At 43.5% G+C, this 6,420-nt stretch overlaps 1 protein-coding gene across 1 annotated transcript in view; it reads right to left on the reverse strand.

Moving 5' to 3' along the window:
- Positions 1-2,969, reverse strand: part of fam135b (family with sequence similarity 135 member B) — a 46,645-nt gene extending 43,676 nt beyond the window's left edge. Inside the window, exon 1 of the mRNA XM_055055877.1 lies at positions 2,581-2,969. The gene's annotated coding sequence lies outside the window, so the exon portion shown is untranslated. The remainder of the gene's footprint in view (positions 1-2,580) is intronic.
- Positions 2,970-6,420: the final 3,451 nt, after the last annotated feature.

Consider the following 6,420-nt stretch of genomic DNA (forward strand, 5'->3'; position numbering starts at 1 on the left):
AAACAGAAACAAAGAAAAAAAAGAGGGGCTTTATAAAAATAGAGAGCTTCGTTTGTTAGCTCGGAGGCCCGTCGTGTTCCCCGGAGAGCTGCATGCGATCGCCGTTTGTTTTCACAACTCTGAGTCACTGGGAACTTATTTGTGCAAGAAAAAAAACACAAAAAAATCAAAGCATCTTCCATCTGTGTGCGCACTCTTCCAAGATTTTTTTTTTTATTGCACTACCTGCTTTATAATGATTCAGCATAGCACTCAACAACGAGAAACGAGTCAATGACATTTCGCCGCTCCAATGCTCTTTTAAAGGACTGCCAAAAGTCCCCAGAAAATTCTGCCTTCATTGCATTTCAGCTGATGACATCCAGAGATTAGCTTGTTTTAGTAAACAGCGTGGCGGCCGAGTGACTCCGGCCGTGTGAGTCGGATTTGGAGTTGAACAGAGATGCTGGAGGTACTTGGAGCTTTTGTTTTCTGCTCAACACCACATTGGTGCCTCTCCTGCAAATACCGTAATCTGCTTGCATCACCTTAAATAGCTATGAGACTTGCCATTCCACTGGTGCTTTGTGCAGTGTGAAATCATAATGCTCTAGCAAGGAACTTCTGTCTCTTTTGTCTTAAATGTCCAAAATACAACCAAACAAGTGATGTAACCTTTCCTCTTTTATCCACAGTTTCCTCTTGAGATGTTGTCCTCATTTTCTGCTTTTACTCCGGTGAACTGCAAAGACTCAACATCTGCGGACAGTTGAGGGTTCACAATCTAGTTTACCGATTGGCTAAATTTCCCTTGACAAATTAGTTCATTTCCCACAATCCAAATGGATACTAGGAATTTTGATGAGCTACTTTGGCGATAATCCCAGTTTCTTTAACATCAGGGTAGCCACCGCTCAACGGTCAATGTGGCATAGAGACACACTACGCAGGTCTTCAGACTGATTGTGTTGACTCTAAGTGTCTTCCCTGAGTACGCGTCCGCAGTCACAAGAACGTTCTTTTGTACGTCTGCATACGGCGGATGTCCACCTGGAGTAGGCCTTGGTCTCCGAAGGAGGGAAGGACACCTGAAAATGTTGGGGCAACATGAAACCGCAGCTGCGTATTTTAGAGAACAAATTTTCACACGCTAGCTAAGAAACCTTTCTTAGGTGGGCCGTGAGAGACAGAGACTTTGATGTTGATATTTTCCTCTGCCTACATCCCCTAGATGCCAGGCAGTTCAGATTCAGGGTTCAGTGAAATGATCAAAATTCGACCTGACATATTTTTAATTGATAACTGATCACTTATCGTAATAGATGCAGTTATTGTTTTAACGCTCTGCCCTGGTTTATGCCCATTTAACCCAAAAGGGTCAGGATAGGCGATAGGCCTAGTGTGCCTATGTCACTGGGCGAGGGGCAGGATGCGCCCTGGACACATTGCTGACATTGTGTTTCCAGCCTGACTCAGCACATTTGGAACCCCAGCAAAGTAAGTTCTAAAAAAAAAAAGGACTGATGACATTTAACCATTTCTGACGGAAAACCTTTTACTATTGGAAAACCACTATGACCGTCCCAGCAGAGCAATGCTGGACCAACAGAAACACACAACTTACGTATAGACCAGTTAACCTAATAGTCGTGTATTTATTTTCGGACTGTGGGAAAACAGGAAAGAACCCATGGACACACAGAGAACATGCAAACTCAATGAGGAAAACCCCCAGCTGAGGTTTTGAACCCAGGATCTTCTTGCTTCAAGGCAACGGTGCTGCCACGTATTCCACCTTTGAGCCCAAGTTCAGAGTAATCTTAAGACTTAAGAGGGCAGAGAAGCACGGAATCGTCAAGGTCTTGAGTATCAAAGTGGGAATGCCTTCCTTCATCCAGCTGACCAGCTTTGCCAGGCTACACATACTGGAAAAGGAGCAATTTGACTGTAAATATCTGAAATGAATGAGAAACAAGAAAAATACAAAACATCCTGTTTATATGGATTCTGATCAGTTGCCTTTTGTGATGTAATTGTTTACCATGTTTACAGAGAGGAGACGTTATCTTTATTTTATCGTATTAGACAGGAGATATCTAACGTGACTTTGACCGAGTTCCCAGAAAGATCTGGACTGTCCTTTAACAGGAATCAGCCTGTCTTTGGCTGTGCTGACAGACTGGAACAAAGACAAAGACAGCTCCTGACCTTTGTCTTTGTTTGCAGTAGACACCGCAGTTGTTTTATGTGACAGCATCAGAGGGAGAAAGTCAAAGTGGACAGCACACCCAGCGTCCTGAACTCTGACCGACACTTTCACTTCTTTACAAGCTAAACGATGAGTCAAATCGCAGTCCCTTGCTGCACTTCAGCGCCTCAACAACGCAGCTTTCACTTTCAAACTTATGCGCATATGTCCCTTGACGTCTCCCTTCGTTTTGATCATGGAACGTGTTCCCTCAACGTCCAAGCAAGAAGCATCGTGCAAGGGCAGGAGGGAGAGCAGCGAGAGGAGGACGAGAGTGTCACAGAGACAGAGACAGAGAGAGAGAGAGAGAGAGAGAGAGAGAAAAAGAGAGAGAGAGAGAGAGGCAGCCTCACCTTAGCAGCGATGTGCTGTGATGTCCGCAGAGGGTTCGGCTCCAGCTCCGAGCCTGAAACGGACTGAAATCGGTCTGTTTGCGGGGCGGACGGATGGATGCAGTGTTTATATCCCCGCTTCTCGTGCTTCTGATGCTGCTGCTGCTGTTGCCATGGTTATACAGTCACCCAGACCCTGTGTGTTTCTGCAGCCCCTGTCTCTCTCTCTCTCTCTCTCTCTCTCTCTCTCTCTCTCTCTCAATTTGGGAAAGTGCGGCAACGTCGCGGCGCGCGCTCGCTCCCTGCGTTCATCCCGACGTACAGGTTCTTCTTCTTCCTCCTCTCATTCCAAACGGAGCGCGTGCTGGTCGGTACATGTCGTAGTTAGCGGCGCGCGCGCGGGGCTCCCTCTGATTGAGAGCCTCGTGCGTGCGTGCGTGCGTCTTGATGCGCGAGGATGTGCGCGTCCGACAGGTCGGCGAGCTAACGTGACGTCAGAGCTTGACACCCCACCACCCCCAACCCGAGCTACCCTCACCACCACCACCTTTGAAGCTCGAGCGCAGCGTGCACGCGGAAATGACCACGCTGACAATGAGGAACAACAGCAGGAGTGTCGCGCAAAAGAAAACGAGGGTGTCACGTGACTTGGATGCCGCGACAGGTTGAAAGGAGGCAATTAAGAAGGAAGGTTGTGAAAAGAGAAAAGGCACATGATCAGTGGATGGAGACATGGATGAGAAGAAAGTTGCTAAACTCGCAGAGGTTAACAAAATTATCCAGGGGTCCAGGACTTGGCTCCCCCCGCATGAATTATTATTTAAAACAACTTGTATAAATTCAACTCAGCTTATCTTTGTTTATGCATTTATCTAAATATTTACTTCGCTGTTTCTTTAGCTCTTTGCATATTCACTTTTTACTTATTTATTTAGTTAGCTATTTATTTATTTAGTTAGCTATTTACTTAGGTACATGCCTATATTATTAATTTATCTATTATAGCTACTTACTTAGCTATTTATTTAGCTATTTACTAGCTGCTTACTTACCTACTAAGCTATTATACTATACTATACTAAGCTATAGGTACTATCTACCTATTGTGTTATTTACTTTGCTAGTGACTTATTTACTAACTTTTACACTAATTTTCTTTACTTACTAGCTAACTACCAATTTATTCAGGGATTCTCCCAGAGTCTATCCATATGAGTCAATAAAAGCAACATAACCACTATTTGTTTCTGACAATCAGAAACAGTGCATTCAAAATGCCATCTGTCATGCTTTAATGACTCCTCTCAGACTAATCACTTGTCACATAAATGGGGAAAGGGAGGATTATGTAACAAATGAATATAAATGTTCATGACACATAAGCTGCTGGCTGTGGCTACAGTGGGTCTGTTTCCGGCGCTGCTTTCCTCCAACCCCCCCCCTCTCCCCCCCCCATCGAGGTCTTTTTCATCTCTCGTTCTGCTGAATGATGTTCGCATACGCCAACGGCTGCTTTTCTCTCGGCATTTTTTGAGAGATTTTGTTTGGTTTTATTTTCTCCTCTCAGCTGCAAAGATCAGAGCAACTGTGTAGTCTGAGGTGCAGGCTGGCAGAAACTTCAGGCGTTGCACAGAAAGGTCACTAAGGAAACCCCAGTTCCATTAGTGACACTGCAACCTACACTGGTGCTTCGTGCAAAACTCACTTTTGTTGGGTTTCAAAGTTTGCTCTTTTAAATTTTGTCTATGTCTTTATTTGTGTGTGTGCTTATTTATTCTTTAAAAATAAATCAGTGCTTACCTTTCAAATAAACAACATTTTATTCTTAGGTGTAATGCAAACTACAATGTTTTTCTTCATTAATTCAATCCTTGATTAATTGCATTAATAAATTTTTTGTTAAATGTAGTTATTCAGGCCTGAACAGCAGCGCGCCAAAGGTTGCCTAGCAGAAAAAGGTTCCTGGGTTTGAATGGTGGTCTGGGTCAGGAGTGGACTGGTATGGTGTCTTACTGGGACTTTTCCTGGTGGGCTGGTGGTTCAACTCGTGAATGAGCTGTTGCGCTCACTCAAAGTGAACCGAAAGAAGGTAGCGTTGGTTGAAAGGTAAAAGTTTGTTGGGTTTTTTATGCGATAGCTACCACTCGCTAGCATTGGGCAAACACTAAGAAAGAAAAAAAAAATCATCGTAACTTTAAAAAAAAATTTGTATTATAACTAATCATTCATTACACAGGCTTACAGTTCTTGTTTGTCAGAAACTAAACTGGCTGCGGCGCACTGTTTTAAATTTAGTAGTTTGACGTCATGTGCGATCAGTGCTATGACCTCAGGGAGGTGGGCTCCAGCCCCATTGGTTCCCCACATGGTCAAGAAGATACACCAGTGGATGGATGTAATTATTTAGGAATGTCTTTCTCAAACCTATTCATTGTTACAGTATGTTGTACACCACACAACATGAGCTGTGCTGTCGTTGCAGCCATTTATATCCTCTGTAGTCCAACACAGTTTGAAAGTAAAAATTTCTCTTCAGGTTCCTGTACTTCCATCATACCTTCTCAACCATTTGTGCTGCGTCCTTAAGACCATAACTCACATTTCCACAGCCATTTTTTATTTTTTTTTACTTCGCCTGGAGGGTTTACTGTGGGTCACAAGAGTTCGAGTCATGAGGAAAGCCTCATGAAGGAACATTCGCAAACTGTTTTCTCCCCGTCTCAGTGAGAGAGATGCAGGCGCTCTTAATTATCTGGCTTAGAAACACGAGCGCTCACCCTCTGACTGTATCAGCTTTCCCATTGGGGTGTAGCTTTACAAACGGCCCAGTCTCACTCCGTAACATGATTTAGGCATACGTTTTAACATTCAGCGGTTAAAGCTGCGGGATGAAACTTATTTAAAAATATAAGTTTAATTTTTTACTTTTTTTTTTACATGTCAAAAGTGTCACAATGTATGGTAGGAGACAGATACTCTGTGAAAAGATAGATCTCCGCCACCTCTCTGAGCCACTAGTTTCATCTGAAGAGATGCACCTCTCCTGACCAAAAACAACCAATCAAAGCCAGGAGGAGGGCCTTAGCGCTGTCAATCACCTTGGAATCACCTTTCCACCATTTGCTAAATGTGCAGATGGTGGAAAAACAATTTACCGATATAGGAAAACCGTTTATCTGCGCCATCAGTGGCTATACTCACTAGCCTTAGCATTTCTGGCAAACTCTTCAATGGGGAATACTCAGTATTCCCCATTGAACAAGGGGAAGGAGTGAATGAAGGTTGTGAGCGCTGGGTATGCAAGTGTGATTGACAGCAATAAGACCCACCTCCTGGCTCAGATTGGTTGTTCCTGATTAGCACTGGGAGTTGGGAGAAGAGCTTGATTTTTTCACAGATCATTTTTCTCACATCATACTGTCACAACATAGAGACAGTTAGAGAAAGAAATACTTCTTTTTTTTTTTTTATAAAAGTTACTTACTGCAGCATTAATATGAGCATCAGGGGCTCTGTTGATTTTGGTGTCATTTGATTCCTACTAGAATTTCCCTCCCTTTAAAGCAAAAAACAACTTCAGAGAAATTAACATCTGAAAGTGGTTCCTTCAGTAGACGTACTGACAGAAAAAAAAAAAAAAAAAACAGAAGATCTTGCGAGAATTGTCAGAACGGTTGCAAATGCCGGAGAAATATCATAGCATTAAGGAATCTCACTGAACATTTTCCATTAGGACGTGAAATTCCTCCTAGAAGTCTGCCTGTGGTCGTCGTTTTACGTTCTCAGATCTTCTCGAGAGCAGATCAAACGCCGCAGGATCAATTACGCGACCTGCAGCGTACAGAAGCAGCGTGTCTCGTC

Source organism: Poeciliopsis prolifica, unplaced genomic scaffold, assembly GCF_027474105.1.
Source record: "Poeciliopsis prolifica strain line A6 unplaced genomic scaffold, Auburn_PproV2 SCAFFOLD043, whole genome shotgun sequence".
Taxonomy (NCBI): domain Eukaryota; kingdom Metazoa; phylum Chordata; class Actinopteri; order Cyprinodontiformes; family Poeciliidae; genus Poeciliopsis; species Poeciliopsis prolifica.